Below are 18014 nucleotides of genomic sequence, written 5' to 3' on the forward strand. Positions count from 1 at the left end.
GCCAAGGGGGTGGGCAGCCTACCCAGCCACCCCTCCAGCCCCACCCACCCTCACCCCACCTAAGGGACCGGCCCACCTCCTTGGGAAGCGAGCCAGGGCCCTGTTACTTGTTCCCTGCTGCAGCCGGAGCCTCAGCGAAGCCTGGCCTGATTCCCCCCTCTGACCCCATCCATTTCTATAGGTTGAAGAATCCAGGCACCCAGGCCGGTAACAGAGTGACCTGCTTGCCTGCGGGCACAGCTGAAGGCCAGGACCGTTGTCAGCTGCCTCTGTGCAGCTAAAGTTGTCACAAAATCACGAATCAGAATCTTGAGGAAAAAGACCCAGAAAATGCTCCTTTCCGTGGGCTGTATTTTAGTAACCAATTCCTCGTAACAACCTTTTCTTCCTCAGCAGAAACCACATTAAATTTACTTGCCAGAAAGAGAGTCACACACACAATTTTCTAAGACTCATGAGACTGTGAAATCCCTGCCATGAGCCCACCGTTACAGAATGAAATCACCTTGCGTTTTCTTAAATTTTTATCAGACGAGAGTTGATGGACACTGTTGTGCCAATTTCTGCTGTACAACAAAGTGACCCAAGCATACACACATATACCTTCTTTTTCTCTTATCATCTTCCATCCTGGTCTATCCCAAGAGACTGGACAGAGTTCCCTGTGTGGGACAGCAGGACCTCTTTGCTCATCCATTCTCCGTGTCCTAGTTTGCATCTCCTGACCCCACACCTGAAGAGTAAATTCAGAGAAATGAGAAAATGCAGAAACAAAGAAAAACAGTCAAGAAAGAATAATAATACTTGTCCATTCAACGAAGTCAAGTCCCTTTATTCTTCCTCCAGGACTATGGAGAATATTCTGAGCTGTGTCCTTGAGCTGTTTGCAGGTGCTAAAGCCCCCGCCAGGTGGAAGAAGTGAGCTGTATGCTGCCCACCAGCACGGAGGCCCCAGACCGGCTGGAACCAGAAGGTGGATGACGCTGACTCCCAGTGACCTCACCGCCCACCAGCCCGAAGAGTGTCCCCAAGCTGATCACACCCCGAGACCCTCCCCCTCGCTCTGTCTTTAACAACCTTCCCCTGAAGGCAAAGTGACCGAGCTAAAATGTCATCATTTCCCCTAAAGCTGAGACTTTAAAGACATAGGATCCCATTATCCCAATGTTGAAAATCAACTACACTTCAGTAAAATTTAAAATATTGAAAGAAGACATACGATTCCAGTCTTTAGAAAACACATCTTCACATCCAGACAGTATTTAGTATGGATTCCCCACCTCGCTTTGACAACTGTCCGACTCATTAAGAATTCAAAAATGCTAAGGTCCCGCTGCACAACACAGGGAACTATATCCACTTTCCCCGATAAACCTGAATAGAAAAGAATATAAGAACACATAGGCTCTCCCATCGTGGCTCAGCAGGTGAGAGTGCGGCTTCGATCCCTGGCCTCCCTAGTGGGTTCAGGATCCGACATTGCTGTGAGCTGTGGTGTAGGTTGCAAACATGGCTCAGAACCCCTGTGGCTGTGGCTGCGGTGTAGGCCAGCAGCTGTGGCTCTCATTCAACCCCTAGCCTGGGAACCTCCATATGCCACTGGCATGGCCCTAAAAGACAAAAAGGATAAAAAAACAACAACAAAAAAAACCCCGAAAACATACACATGTGTAACCGAATCACTTTGCTGTTCAGTAGAAATTAACACAACATTGTAAATCAACTCTACTTAAAAAAAAAAATTCAGCCTGTTTCTTTGAGGGCTTTCAGATCAAGTCTATGAGTGACCACTGCCTGGGCTGGATAAAAAGATGAGGCAGGAAAAAAAAAAAAAACCCAGACTGATGGGCAGAGCGCGACCAGGAGTGCTCTGGGTTGTCCTATGCCATCCAGCGCCACCACAGGCCATGTAGACAAGAATTCCTGGAGGTGCTACATTCTTCTTTGTTCTGTCTTTTTCCCCGGTAAAGCTACTTGAAGCAGGGAGGCTGTCAGCCTCCCCTGCCTCCGTGAGGCTGGACGGGATTGAACATGACCCAGTAGGAGGCACGTGGACATCGAGCCCAGGCTGCAGACCCAGAGGCACCAGCCTTCTTACCTTTGCGTCCGGTGGACGAAGAGGGATCCTGCACAACAGCCTGATGAAAAATAGCACCAGCGTTCCGTCATCCCTCGGGGACACACATCTCAGACCTCCTGAGCAGCCAGTGGGGTGTGTAGAGGGCGTACTGGCTGAGACGCCCGATGCTCAGGCGACTGGGCACATGAGAAACGGTCAGATTTGTCACCGAGCAGAGGCTCCCCGTCGGACACGCACAGAAGCCAACCCACGGCACCAGCTTTAGTAAGAGGAAGAGCGTTGTCGTGCGGTCAACCAGCAAGGAGCCCAGAAGCAAGGCTCTCCAACCTGTCTCCTCCATCCAGAGGCTGGGTGGAGTTCAAGGAGTTGGGGAAGCTGATTGGCTAGTCTTGAGTCAGGCCACAGATGCTACCCCTGTGGCTGAAGCCAGATGCTCCCCATTGAAAGAGTTCCCGCCTCGTCAAGGGTGGCACCGGCAACTTTTCTATTCTTTAGTTTCTGCAGACAGAAGATTCATGGTTCTGGGGTCGTCCTGGAGATGTGGGCTTCTGTCTTGAACAGGTACCAGGTTGTCCTTGTAAAATAACTCAAGATTTGATGAATCAGCAACCTCCTCAAGGTGGCAAAACCAGTTGAAGCGGGTGCCGTTTCAAGGTAAGCAATCAACAACCCACTGAAGGGGCCAGACCAGCGGAAGCTGGTCCAGGATTCACGTGCTGTTTCAGACCAACTCCTGAAACCACAGCCGATGTGTCATGACACACAAAGTCACTGCAACATTGTGCTTGAACATCAGGAAGGTGCAAAGAAAACGGCTCTTGGATTTGTTCTTCCATAAATGGGACCAAGGCTGAGAGGCTCCTGCTAACCCAGACAAGTAATGACAAAACTGCAAATCGTCTCTGCAAATTCAGCAGTTTTCTCCCTGAGCGCACCTCTGTGGGGCCAGCGTTTGAAGCGGTAGAGGAACTGGTTAAAAATGCAGTGGACCTTCTACACATAATAAATGCTGGGGAGGAGTTCCTATTGTGGCTCAGTGGAAATGAACCCAACTATGATCCATGAGGATACAGGTTCCATCCCTGGCCCCACTCAGTGAGTTAAGGATCCAGCATTGCCGTGAGATGTGGTGTCAGTTGCAGACGCAGCTCGGATCTGGTGTTGCTGTGGCTGTGATTTGTAGCTCTAATTTGACCCCTGGCCTGGGAACTTCTATATGCTGCAGGTGTGGCCCTAAAAAAAAAAAAAAATACTGGAGAGGGTGTGGAGAAAAGGGAACCCTCCTACACTGTTGGTGGGAACATAAATTGGTACAACCACTATGTAAACCAGTATGGAGGTTCCTCAAAAAACTACACATAGAACTACCATGGGATCCAGCAATCCCATACCTGGGCACACATCTGGAAGAAAGCCTAACTGGAACACATCCATGCACCCCTACGTTCATAGCAGCACTATTCACAGTAGTCAAGACATCGAAACCACCTGAAAGTCCATCGACAGAGGGATAAAGATGATGTGGTCCTTATACACAATGGAATATTACTCAGCCATGAAAAAGAACAAACTCATGGCATTGCCGCATCATGGATGCACTTGGAGATGATCATCCTGAGTGAGCAAAGTCAGACAGAGGAGGTAAACCTGCTAGCCACAACATATGATATCACAACTTTGGGTCATTTCCGCGTCTTGGTTATTGCGAATAGAGCTGCAATGAATATCTCCTTGTACTTCTGATTTGCATTTCCCAAATGATTGGCAATGTTGAGCACCTTTTCATGTACCTGTTGGCTGTCTTGGAGACCCAATTTTAAAGGGGCACAGGGCATCTTCCAACCAACTCTTGGGCACCCATGACATTGGGACAGAGCCTGCTGGGGGTCAGCCCTGATGGAAATAAATGAGATGCCCCAGAGGACGCCAGCTCCACCTCATGGGACTTCAGTTTCCAGGGATTTTGCTTCTCCAAAACCATGACATGGGGTCACAAAGTCCTATGGCCATGGCCACACGTTGTCCTTACCCCATGCTTAGGTGGTCAAGGTAAGCAGAAACTTTGGAGGGTTGCAGTGGCTTCCTTCCAACCCCCCTCACAGGCGTCCATCCTGCCTGTCGACACAGTTCTCCACCAGACCCCCGACCCCTCCCAGCTCTGAGCCTGACCCTCGTGTCCTGCAGCCGTTCACTGCCCGGAAGATTAAGGACGTGGTTGCCTGACGTTCCTGGGGAAGGAGGGACAGGGGACAATCCTGCATTTCTCCCTGGTGGCCAGCCTGTCACCTCAGGAAACCAGAAGGCAGAGGGCTCTGCCTCTTGATGGAAACCCAACTTCTAGACGTTATTGCCTTTCTCAAGCGCTGTTCTATCCGATAAACACGTAATTTTCAATACTGTCAACATCTTTTAAAAAGTTAATTTTACTTGGAAGCAGGTTCATAGACATGCAATTCACACTCAGCCCTCCTGCCTCACTGAAATGTTACATTCAGTGGCTTCTAAAAATTAGATTAACTCAATGCTTTTAAACAATTTTATTTTTAGAATTTTAAAATTTTTATTGTGTTGTCTTTTTAGGGCTGCACTGTGGCATATGGAGGTTCACAGACTAGGGTCGCATTGGAGCTGCAGCTGCCAGCCTTACCACAGTCACAGCAATGAAGGATCCAAGCTGCAGCCGCAATCTACACCGCAGCTACAGCCATACTGGATCCTTAACCCACTGAGGCCAGGGATTGAACCTGCGTCCTCAGAGAGACTATGTCGGGTTCTCAACCTGCTAGCCACAACAGGAACTCCAAAAACATCATTTTAAATATTGTCAATACTAAAAGAAAAAGAAAACCTTTTTTTATGGTCTTTTTGCCATTTCTAGGGCCGCTTCTGTGGCATATGGAGGTTCCCAGGCTGGGGGTCCAACTGGAGCTGTAGCCGCCAGAGCCACAGCAATGTGGGATCCGAGCCTCGTCTACAACCTACACCACAGCTCATGGCAATGCCAGATCCTTAACCCACTGAGCAGGCCAGGGATCAAACCCACAACCTCATGGTTCTTAGTCGGATTCCTTAACCAGCGAACCACGACAGGAACTCTGAAAGGTTGATCTTATTTAGAGGCTGCATCATGCAAAGGCAGTTCACATTCAGCCCTTTCCTCACTTGAAATGCTTTTAAAATTACCTCAGTAGCTTTGAAAAACTGTTTTAGCTTTTAAATTTCTTTTTTTTTGGCTGTACCTGCAGCATATGGAAGAAATCCCTGGGCCAGGGATTGAACCTGCATGACAGCAGAAACCCAGGCTGGTACAGTGACAATGCTGAGTCCTGAACCCTCTCTGCACCACAAGAGAACTCCTATTTACTTTTAGAGGTAGTTGACTTTTTTCTTTGTTCTCCTTTGCAGTTTTTTTTTTTTTTTTGGGCTTTTTGCCTTTTTTGCTCCCTTGGCATATGGAGGTTCCCAGGCTAGGGGTCTATTCGGAGCTGTAGCTGCCGGCCTACGCCAGAGCCACAGCAACGCGGGATCTGAGCTGCGTCTGTGACCTACACCGCAGCTCATGGCAACACTGGATCCTTGACCCACTGAGCGAGACCAGGGATCAAACCCACAACCTCATGGTTCCTAGTTGGATTTGTTAACCACTGTGCCACGACGGGAACTCCAAAAAAAAACCCTTTACTTTTAAGCAATTTTACCAAGCTGAATGGGAGATTTTTAACTTAAAATTTTGAAAACAACAAAAAAATAGTTTTGCCTTTAGAAAAAACCCCTTGGTCTGAGTAGAAAGCTCTGGAAGATTTAAGATAATTCATCCCAAGATCTTAAAGCTCCTTGGGCTGTTTCTTCCATTCACAAACGTTCATGAGTTTGTCTTTTTCCGCACCTGCTCCCTGTGAGCCGGTTTTTATTGCTATAAACAGAACGTTATGTATATTGCGATGCCGGCCGTTCTTGGTAAAATATTCTGGCATGGATATAATAACCCTATTACTCTTCCTTTTAAATGGATTCTTGAGGCATTCCATCTCTTCTCCAAGCCTTTTTAACGTCCTAATGAATCTGCCAAATGCATTGATTACTTTGTGTCGTGTTCATAAAGGAGATTCATCGCCTTCCTGGGCGACACGTAAAACCCCGGGGGGACTCCTGCCCGGGATCAATATCTTGCCATCACCACCGATGAAGACGCTCTGCCTGCTACAAGCAGCACACGGTGCCGTGTTTGGCAGAAAGCACCCTGACCAAACCAAACCTGCCACCCCGAAAGGTCAAGAGCCATCATCCCCAAATCATGTGCTTGGGGCCAGGACTGCGCCTGGCACACCCGCTCCTCCAGGGCAAATTACAGGGCAGCCGTTTTCCCTGCTGCATTTTGCATCTGACCTGTCTGGTCTCATCGTTCCAGGTTGAGATGCCGGGATTGGGCTTCAGACACCCTTGGGTCATGGAGTCTGAGTCAATGAAAATCTCCTGTACCCTCAAACACTAAGACTTGTCTAAGGCATATACAGGGGGGCTTCTTTGATGGAAAAGCCAACATGTAACCAGTGTTTTATCTTGACTGGTGTGTCCAATGACCTTGTGCCTGGCGGAAAGTAATTAGGGCTTAGAGGGGTGAGCAGTAGAGACGGCTGGGAACAGGTGAAAGCTCCTGGACATCGGATTCTATTCAGGACTTAAAAAAAAAAAACCTGAAGTAGAGTCAGTTGACAATGTCATGTTTCAGGTACACAGCACACTGATTCTCTTATATACTCTCACACACACACACGTATGTGCACATAGGTATACATACACACACACACATACTCTTTTCAAGTTCTTTTCCCTTATAGGTTATTATCAAGGACTTTGCCTTTTTAGGGCTGCACCTGTGGCACATGGAAGTTCCTGGACTGGGGCTCGAATAGGAGCTTCAGCTGCCAGCCTACACCACAGCCATGGCCACACAGGATCCAAGCCGAAACTGCGACCTACACCACAGCTCCCGGCAACAGCAGATCCTTAACCCATGGAGTGAGGCCAGGGATCGAACTTGCATCCTCATGGAGACAACATCCGGTCATGAACCTGCCAGGCCACCATGGGAACGCCCCAAGGACTTTGAAATCCCCCAGGGTCTCCCCTCTAGATTGCTTTCCTCTATTTCGCCCAGCAATGACAGCTCCTGTGTTTCCAGAATCTGCCCACAGAGCTGCTGTGAAGCGCCACGCTCCTCCTGGCAGAACGCGGGAAAGTCTGGGCATCTCACCAGCAACTGGTTCCCTTTCAGAGAGAAAACCACCCTTTGCTGGTGAAGAACGCGGCTGATCTTTCAGAATCTCACGCGTCCAAAGTAGGTCCCCTCCCCCCGTCTGCAAAGGACCCTCCTCCAGCCTGGCTTCTGAGACCAGCACCCTCTCCAAAGGCAGGTTGTGAACTGGCCACCCTAAGAGGCCTTTCACTGCCTGTTAACATGGGTGTTATGGCCTCGGGGAGGGTGCTGGGCTGTCGTTTTTCAAGGCAGTTTACTTTTCTGAAAAGTAATAACCTCCTCTCACCTGTGGGAGTTTGACATCGAATTGAAGTTTTGAGGTCATATCTGAAGGGTTGTTTGCTTTTTGTTTTATTTTTTAGGGCTGCACCTGCAGCACATGGAAGTTCTCAGGCCAGGGATTTAACTGGAGCTGCAGCTGCCAGCCTACACCTAGAGCCACAGGGATGTGGGATCTGAGCTGTGAGACCTACACCACAGCTCACGGGAACCCTGGATCCCTAACCCACGGAGCGAGGCCAGGGATCAAACATTCATCCTCATGGATGCTAGTTGGGTTCTTAACCCACTGAGCCACAAAAGGAATTCCTGAAGTTGTCTTTTTTAAGTGACTGGCATTTAAAACCCCACAGGGAAGAGGATTCAGTTTGGGTTTTGAAAGCATTCTTAACAGCTTTCCCACAGAAAACCTTACAGAGCCCTCAGGTCCTACCCTGGCTCCTCTGTCCGAGGTCAAAAGACGAGAAACTAAAGGACAGGGGCCAGGAATGCAGCTTGGGGTGGATTCCCACGGCTGCCCATTTTAAACCTCACTTTATAGTCAGAGATGATGGAGTTCCCTTTGTGGCTCAGTGGGTTAATAGCCTGCCATAGAGTCTGTGAGGAGGAGGGTTCAATCCCTGGCCTTGCTCTGTGGGTTAAGGATCTGATGTTGCTGCACGCTGCAGCGTAGGTTGCAGGTATGGCTGGGATCTGGCATTGCCGTGGCTGTGGTGTAGACTGGCAGCTGCAGCTCCCATTCGACCCCAATCCTGGGAACGTCCATATGCCACAGGCGCGGCCCTAAAAAGAAAAGTCGTCCCGTAGGGGCAGCCTCCTCTCCCACGTTTGCCTTCTCCTGTTTAGCTGCTGGTCCTTGGTTCAAAGATGCATGACTTCAAGAACATAGAGTCACAGGTGGGAGAACTCATGGCCAGTCACCCAATCCTGATGCTTAGAGACAGAGACTTGCTCCCCATGAGGGAGGGGCGGGTGGTGCCTGACGCAAGCCCCTCCCCCAGCCTCCGGGGTTTGCCAGTGAGCCTGGGAGCCCCTTGGCGGGGAGACACACTACCCCAATGTCCCCCTTTCTTAAAAAGACACCAGTCATCGGATTAACTGCCCGCTCTGCTCCAGTGGGAGCTCATCTCACCTGTGACATTCACAAAGACAGGTCATCTTCTGAGATTCCAGGGACACAGATTTGGGGGAGACTCTCTTCAACCTGGTGGTGTCATTGCTTTAAGTCCTGACTGTCCACCCGATGCAGAGGTCTCAGACCACCGCCTTCCATGTCTCACCCAGCATTTCTGGCTGTAACCTGTTAAAGAACAAGGCTACCACCGGCTGCTTCTGCCATGGCCAGGGTCAGGAGTCACTTCATGCTGTTGGAAAATAACTTCGAGATTTTTAGTTATTTGTTTTTGGTGCACCCATAGCATGTGGAAGTTCCCATGCCAAGGATCGAACCTGCACCATGGCAGCAACCTGAGCCACTGCAGTGACAGCACCAGATCCTTGACCCAGTGCACCACCAGGGAACTCTGGAGATTTTACAATAACCTTAAATGGGGCATCATTTATAAAAACACTGTATCGCAATATTGTACACCTGTAGCTGATAGAACACTGTAAATCACTCTCAGCTAGCAATCGCATTCCTGAGCATGTACCTGGAAAAGACGAAAATATTAATTCCAATAGATACACATGCTCCCACATGCACAGCAGCCCTGAATACAATAGCCAAGCCATGGAAGCAACCTAAACACCCATTAGCAGAGGAGTGGATGAAGATGATGTTATAGAGAGAAAACATAGACATACAATGGAATATTACTCAGCCATAAAAAAAGAATGAAATCATGCCCCTTGCAGCAACATGGATGGACCTAGAAATTATCCTACTAAATGAGGTCAGAGAAAGACAAACATCATGTGTTATCACTTATACGTGGGATCTAAACTATGATACAAAAGAACTTATTTACAAAACAAACAGGTTCACAGACAGAAAATAAACTCATGGTTACCAATAGGGTGGGGGGGATATTTTAGGCGTTTGGGATTAACAGACACACTACTTTATATAAAACAGGTAAACAGCAAGGACCTGCTGATCAGCACAGGAAACTGTATTATCTTGTAATAACCTAGAAGTGAAGAGAATCTGAGAAAATACTTTTATGTAGCTGAATCCCTTTGCTGTACACCTGAAACTAACATGACATTATAAATCAGCTGTACCTGGATTAGCAAAAATGGCTCTGGCTTTTGTTCTGGTTATTAAGCTTCTATTGCCTCAGAAACAATGATCTTATCAGGAAAAAAATGAACAGAATCAGTAGCCTTGTACATTGTGCAACAGCAATAAAACTCGTCCCACACCCAGGTACACAAGCTACCATCCGTGCAACCTTCACGGTGTTGTGACCACACGTGCTGCTGCAGAGCCCCTGGTGCTCAGGATGGGCATCTTTCCACACCACCTCCTCCCCTCCAGCCTGGACACGGGACCCCAGTGGGCAGAATGCACACAGGGCTGCGTGGATGAGACCAAACAAGGCCTGAAGGCACAGCCTGGGCATTCCTGTCTTGGATGCCCCCAGGCAGCTCACAGGGCCATGAAGGGCCCTTGGAGCACAGGCCCGGGTGACTAGCATCCACCCTAGGGGGGACCTGGGTGGCAGAGCTTAGGATGGACACAGGCATTGTCTCTACTGCTCTCCCCCCCAGGCCAACGGGGGACACTCTGCTGGGTCACCCACTGTGGTCCCTTCCTTGCCCCTCCATTTCCAGGCTTCTACAAAGATGAGTCACAGCCCTGTCCCCACCGGGTCCCCAAGGCTTATCATCCTTAGAGGGCCTGAGGCTCACAGGGGATTGGTCAGCCACAGACACAGATGCCCCTGAGCCTCAAGGGCAGCATGACACCCAGAGAGGCAGGGGAGCTGACTGAGGCACTCTTCCATTTGGCACTGTGACTGTGAGGGTGGGTGAGTGTGCTGCACCAGGAATCCCTGCCTGAGCCAGCAGCTATGATTCATCCTCATCAGGACAGCCATGACCTGCATCTTCTCACCCCTATGCCCCTGTCCCTAAGTTCACAATGAGCAACCCTCCTTCCTGTCACCATAGGCCCAGAGCTACTGGATTCTCTGCTTTAGGAGAGATTTCTCCATAACAGTAACACCAGTTAGATATGTCAACACACACCATGGAAATGATGTCTATTTTACTTGTTATAAATATTATTTTTAACAGAAATTATGAGTAATAATATATATTAATACAAAACAGTATATAAAAAAATAAAAGCTGAATAGCATTGAGAACTATGTCTAGATACTCATGTCGCAACAGAAGAAAGGGTGGGGGAAAAAATGTAACTGCAATGTATACATCTAAGGATGACCTGACCCCCTTGCTGTACAGTGGGAAAATAATAATAAAAAAAAAATATATATATATATAAAAGCCAGCAGCAAAACAAAACAAAAAAAAAAATAAAAAAAATAAAAAAAGCTATTATTTTCATTGTGGTAAGAGTTATTTTTTAAAGCTTTTATAACTGTCATACTATTGTAATAAAAATTGTTTATAAATATATAATTAAAAATTAATTATCATTAAATGATTATAATTATATAATCATGTATTATACAATTACATAACATAGTTATATAATTAAAATTATATAACAAGTTGTTTATATAATTGTTTTATTAACCTATAATGATGCAATTATATAATTGTTTTATTAACCTATAATTATATATTTGTTTTATTAACCTATAATTATATAATTGTTTTATTAACCTATAATTATATAATTGTTTTATTAACCTATAATACAATTATATAATTGTTATATATACAATATATAATTGTAATCATTAATAAGGTTACATTCTTATTTTTCAGTTGCAAGATATTTTATTTTAAATATGATTTACATTGATTCTGTATTTTCTTCTGCTTCTCAATTCTCTAAAAACTACAACTTTCATACAGATAATTTTTGGTCTAAAATATAACTGTGCTAATATAGCCCGTTTAGATTTAGACTTCCTACTTCCTATAACGTATTTAAAATTCTAATTATATAGTTGTTATAATTGTTCTATTAATAAATCTATCATTGTAGTGTACACTGATATATAAATCGCCACTATTTATAAGGTTACATTGTTACTGTTACCGTGCTTGCCGTATTAGTCCTCTTCCTCCTCCTCTCTCAGGGGCAGGTGTTCCTTCTCACCATCCTGGTGGCCACACTACGATGTTTACTGTCTCGGTGGCTGTGATGCTACTTTAGTACCGTGATGGTCATAGGACTGTAACTGCTATCCCAGCGCTCCTGTTCCTCTTGCCTCTCTCCTGGTGGCTGTATGGCTATTATTCCGACATGGTGGCCCTGGGACTATAATCACTACAACAGGCTCATCTTCCTCTTATTACCATCACAGGGCTCATCGTCCTCTCCTTACTCTCCTGGTGGCCACAAGACTGTAACATCATCGCGGTGGCTCCACCACTGTAATTCCATCACGGTGCGCGTATGACTTCTTTCTATCCCAGGGCTCACATTCCCCTTAGGACAACCACGTGCCGTTTTTCAGGGATCCCTGTCCTGGTGGCCGTGGGACACTGCTCATATCACGCAGGACTCCACCGTCACGGGGGCTGCCTCACTTTTATTCCCACGGCTGCAGGTCTCCTCCCGCTCCCGCCCTCAGGGAAGCAGCGCTGTGAGCCTCACAGGAGAGGAGGAGGACGACTCTCCCCACAGCACCCGCTGATGCCACCCCAGCTCTCACTGCCAACCAGACACGGTTGCCGGTGTTGCATCTGCGGGAACTCGCCTGAGGCTCAAAACCCCCAGGAGATGCTTCCTGCCCTCAGGCCCCTTTACACAGTGCGATGCTGAGGCCCAGAGAGGTTAAGGAACTCCCCCGGGGCCTCCCAGCGAGGCGGCAGCGCAGCCCGAGGACCCCCCAGGGCTCTTCTCAGCACGGGCGCCATCCTGGACCCCCTGCCCGCACTTCCTCCCTCAAGCAGATCTGCACACCAAGGGCTCTCCTGCCTTAGTGTAGACACCGCCTTGTGCGCAGCCTGGATCAACCCAAACTGAGACACGCCTCCACCCGCTTTCTTTCCATCCATCTCCCTCCTCCTCTGCCGCCTCCTGTCTTCGCCCCTCCTCCCACTTGCTCCTGAATTTATTCCCTTCCTGATGGGGTTGGCAGGACTTCATCTTCCCCAACTTCGCCCCCCTCCCGGAAAATCTGTTATTCTGCAGACTCTCTTGTGCAGACGTCATGACGGTCAGGGCTTTGCTGATCTCTCGGGGAGATTACGCTGGATTTCCCAGGGGATCACGAGAGCTCTGAACTCACAGCTTCCTACCTGCTGAAGGCAGGACAGGATGCAAAGGCTCAGAACTTGAGGAAGTCCTGTCTGGCCATTGCTGGCTCGGAGGATGGAGGGGCCACGCGGAAAGCCGGAGAGGCACCGAGTTCTGCCAATCACCCGTGAACATTCAGGAGGGTCTTTCCACCCGGATGGAATCAGGGTCCCAGCCTGAGACTTGATTTCAACCCCATGAGACTCGGAGCAGGAGACACGGCACCCTTCCCCATGACTTTTAAAGCAGAGTTGATTTACAATGTTGAGCCAAACTCACTGTACAGCAGGGACCCAACTACATGTATGTATATATGTATTGTGTGTTTACATACACACATTTTTCTCATTATCTCCCACCCTATTCTATTCCAGAAGACCAGAGAGAGTTCCCCGTGCTGTACAGCAGGACCTCATTGCTTATCCATTCTCAGGGTCGTAGTCTGCATATACTAACACCCAGACCCCCTGTCCATGCCAGTCCCTCCCCCTCAGCAACCACAAGTCTGTTCCCAGGGTCTGTGAGTCTGTTTCTGTTCCGTAGATGGGTTCACTTGTGCCATATTTTAGATTACACACAGGACTGGTAGCATACATTATTTTTCTTGTTTTTTGGGCTGCACCCATTGCATATGGAAGTTCCCAGGCTAGAAGTCGAATCGAAGCTGTAGCCGCTGGTCTACACCACAACCACGGCAATGACAGACATGAGCCAGGCGTGCAAACTACACCACAGGTGGTGGCATTGCCGCATTGTTAACCCAATGAGTGAGGTCAGGGATCGAACCCGAGTCCTCATGGATACTAGTCACATTCATTCCTGCTGAGCCACGATAGCAATGCATGTCTTTCCCTTCCTTCACTTTGTATGAGAATCTATAGTTGCATCTATGTTGCTGCAAATGGCATGATTTCATTCTTTTTCATGTCTGAGTAATATTCCATTGTGAATAGGGACTACACCTAATTACTCCACCTGTGGATACATATGTAGGTTGTTTCCATCCCTTCTAGATGTTTGATATGCAGAAACTATGACACAATAAACAGGTGCTTTTCTTTAAGCTGGCAGACTTGAGGTCACCTGTTACACAGAACAGCAAGCTGACACATGCTCTCTGTCCATGAAGCCCAGTCTCCCTGCCTCTGAGAAACACAGGCTGGTTTTCTGCCCTCCTCAGACATTCATCTCAGCACAATGGGGGACCACAAGACCCACTTCCTCTGAGATGCTCCCTGTCCTAATCTTCCATCTCTCCTGCAATGCCTCATTCATCTTTCACTGAAAACACAGGTTCTTCTTTTATTTCTCTTCCTACGTTTTAGTTTTTGGCTGTACCCATGACACACAGAAGTTCCTGGACCAGGAATTGAGCCCATGCCACAGCAACAACAATGCTGGATCCTCAACTTGCTGGGTCATCAGGGAACTATTTTTGGGGGGAGGGCTACAGCTGCACCCACAGCATATCAAAGTTCCCAGGATTAGGGTTGAATCAGAGCTGCAGCCACAGGCTTATGCCACAGCAACACCAGATTCAAGCCCCATCTGCAACCTATGCCACAGCTTCCAGCAACACTGGATTCTTAAGCTACTGAGCGAGGCCAGGAATCAGCTCTGCGTCCTCATCCAACACTAGTTGGATGCTTAACCCATTGAGACCTAGCAGAAACTCCTTACTTTAGAGTGAACTGTCACATCCTCCATTCTCCAGCCCCACATCCTCCCCGCTCTGTCTCTTCACTAGATAATCTCATCTTCGTTCACCAATGACTCTCCGCTGGGCATGTCTGCAGACACCTCTCATCTCCACCTCCCTATTTCCAGCCTCTCCTCGACAGCTCAGGAAGATGCGTTGACTCTCCTCGATGGGTCTCTCAACCACCCCCTGACCCCTGCCCGAAATGGACCCTCTTCTGTCATACTGCTTTCAGGAAGTCCTGCCAGGTAAGCCAGAACCTAGGAGGTAAGGCTTCCTGCCGCTACCATGTTGAGAGGAAAAAGATGCCAATCTCGGTTCCTGGTCCTCCCTTGGGAAGAACAACATTTTCCCCGAAGCCAAGCCCCCAGGAGAACTCTTCTGGGTAGGATGGCACAGAACTGGGCGGGTCTCTCGTCCCTTCCTAAAACAATCCCTATCAAGGGACCAGCCCTGGAGGACAGGAGAGGTGGCAGTCCTGGGGGATGAGCTCGGGGGAGGGGAGCCGAGGAAGGCTGAACAAACCAGAGCTTTTTGAGGAGGAGCTGGCGCAGGGTGATGACAAAGGTAACCAGCAGTGTCCCCTCTGCTCAGACACACAGCTTCATCCACTCCAGAGCGATGCTGCTGAAATTAAGCTTCTCTAGCAGATGCATCGCCAAGGCAGAGATTGCTGCGTTTACAAAACCCATGTTCCAAATGCATAACTAATTAGATTCTTTTAAGGCATGTGAGGTTTAAATCTGATTTTCACACCAGTCTTTCTTCAGAGCTTGATTACCGATGTACCCAGCAGCGTTTATTTTCGAATAAATTTTCTTCATCTAAACATCCAGAAAGTCAAAAACAAACAAACAGAGCTGTGTGCACAGCCTGGATGGTGTCAGCCTCTCAATCAAGTCACTTGTTCAGTTTTAATTAGTGGAAGTTTGGCTTTAGCAGGAAAAACATCGTTTTGGAACACAACTTCGTTCTGGAGTCAGAAAATTGTCATCCGTTAAGGAGCCATAAATGCCTCAAATTTCCTGCATGAAAATGGATGCTGTGGCAACTCGTCTCATTTTCTTTCACCTGATACAAAATGCCACTTATCAAATAGGGCTTTGGGAAAGTGTGGGACTCCCAGGGACCGTTTCTGGAAGCACAAAAAGATTTTGAATTGTTTTTTGTGACATCCAGTCAGCATAGAAAAGAATGGATTGCCGTATTTGTGGATCCCTTGTAAAATAGATTTTGGGTTATATTTGTGTAGATATGTACATAAAGGGAAAGCCGATGGATGTGAAGGATAAATGACCTCTGGAGAGAGCAGGGGCAAAGGAGGATTTGCAGCTTCAAATCTCCTTCTCTGTCTTCAACATACGCACACACACACACGCACAAAACTATCCCATCCAACTATCATTGGCAACACAATGTGAAACTTTTAACTGTCCAATAGGCTGCAAAAATACAATAGATTTGGAATTTTAGAGGATACAGATATGTTCACTTGCAAAGAACAGTAAGAGAGCTAGTTCCCTCCTTCCGCTCCTCTTTGAAGATAGGAGAGAATCTAGACAATGTGCTGCAGATTTTCTTGAGAGGTTTTGCTGAGCACATTTCCCCACCTTAGAAGATGCTCCTTTTCTCTATCAGTCAGCTCTGACCTAAACTATGCTGTGTAACAAACCTAAATCTCAAAGCCCTGCTGTAACAAATTGTTATTTTCCGACCTATGAGTCAGCAGGTCAGCAAATGTGGGGCTGATTTAGGCTGCCCCACTGCCATCGCCACCCTAAGTGGAACCCAGTGCATAAGCTTAGAGTCATGTCTGTTCCACCTGGTCTCATTATTTTGGAACTAGTGGCTATCGTAGGCCTATTTTTGTAAGGTTGGAATGTTAGTGGCCACAGGGTAACCTGAACCATTTGCATTTACAGCATTTTCTGTTGACATCCCATGAAATAAAGCAAAATGGATGCAAACTCCAAAGTCCATGGAGGAAGGAGGTGTGGACCTTCCATCAAAGAGGACTCAGGGCAAGAGAGGAAGGAAGAAAAAAAATGCTGAGCAACTCAGGCCATCGACCACACCTTCCAACCTGAAGCCTGGAGAGAAGGGATGTGTTTCCCATTTCCCTCTTCAGATCCATCCTCTGCCCTTCCCTTCCCAACTCTGTGCCCTGGGATACTGATGGATGTAGCCTGCACCTCCCAGAGGCTGTGACCCTCTGGAATCCAGGTGAGTTTAGATGGTGGGAGGCACCGGCAGGAGCTGGGAGGCAACCTTCCCCGTGTGGTTGCTGCTGCAGTTAGCTGTTTCCTCCATCAGTCCTGACTTTTGCCGGGCAGCCCCTCCACCACAGCTCTCCAACTGAACCCTGGTATCATCTGGACTTTATTTCCTCTCACTTCTCAGGCTCAGGGTGATAACGGTTTTTCTTCTACTTTGATGGACTCTGGGAGCCTTTGCCTCCTTCAGGACTTCCCCTAATGCTTCCCAATCGGCTGTGCAGACTCTTAAAGACCCCATGGGAATGCACTTTCTATTTTCTGCTAGAAGCCTGACTGCGACAAAGCATGTGTCCTCCATTTGGAAGACACTAGATTTTGCATCTGAGGAGAAAATGCTGAGGGTGAGAAACCAGCTGAAGATCTACCTGGTGGCAGACTCAGGAGAGGAAGGGGTGCGATTTTGCAGGGTTTCTGAAAACCACTCCCCGCTACATAATTTTTTAGACCCTTATACCCCCCCTCTCCTCTTCTGGAGGGATTGCTGTGTGGACGTCTTTTCCTGGGAATTTCCTTCCCCACCATCCTTGAAATCTCTGCGAGTGGTCCTTCAGAGCTGACCACAGCCAACTGCCAAGATTTCCCTGCAGGCTTCCTGGGAAAGCTGTCCCCACTGCCCACACCAGATTGGGTGCGTGGCTGGTGCAGTCTTGGTGGGGCAGGCTGCCGTCAAAGACTGGGCCCCCTAAGCTGGTCATGCTCTTATGCATGTCTAGTCCAGGAATCTCATGCAGACACCTCACTACTGGGGACCCTTGGCCCAGGCTCATCCCGGTGTCTCTGTGCAGACGACCTTCTCGAGCGGAGGAGGGGAGACCTTGAGCAGTTTTCTCTACTCTGACTAAATACTTGGCATTTTCCATCCTGGCTCCAGGTATAATAATATGACCATTACACATAGGAAAACATATAGTAGAATATATGCATAACTATGTGGAAATTAGGAAAATTCTATGTGATAAAATTGCACTATTATATACTCTATAATATATACATTACATACCCAGTGACAATATAATTATCATAGACAATATATATGC

The 18014-nt window shown here is 47.8% G+C and overlaps 1 long non-coding RNA gene across 3 annotated transcripts in view; it reads right to left on the reverse strand.

The window, feature by feature from the left end:
- Positions 1 to 18014, reverse strand: part of LOC110258193 — a 45458-nt gene that overhangs the window by 22480 nt on the left and 4964 nt on the right. Inside the window, exons 1-2 of one of the 3 annotated variants that reach the window (XR_002341020.1) lie at positions 2099 to 11140; positions 604 to 733 (exon numbers count right to left, since the gene is read on the reverse strand). The exons of 1 other annotated variant lie outside the window; for it this stretch is intronic. This is a non-coding gene — a long non-coding RNA (uncharacterized LOC110258193). Of the gene's footprint in view, positions 1 to 603; positions 734 to 2098; positions 11141 to 18014 lie in introns of those variants that run through there. One more of the 3 variants, XR_002341023.1, reaches the window with a different exon arrangement.

This window comes from Sus scrofa, unplaced genomic scaffold (genome assembly GCF_000003025.6).
Source record: "Sus scrofa isolate TJ Tabasco breed Duroc unplaced genomic scaffold, Sscrofa11.1 Contig1537, whole genome shotgun sequence".
Classification (NCBI taxonomy): domain Eukaryota; kingdom Metazoa; phylum Chordata; class Mammalia; order Artiodactyla; family Suidae; genus Sus; species Sus scrofa.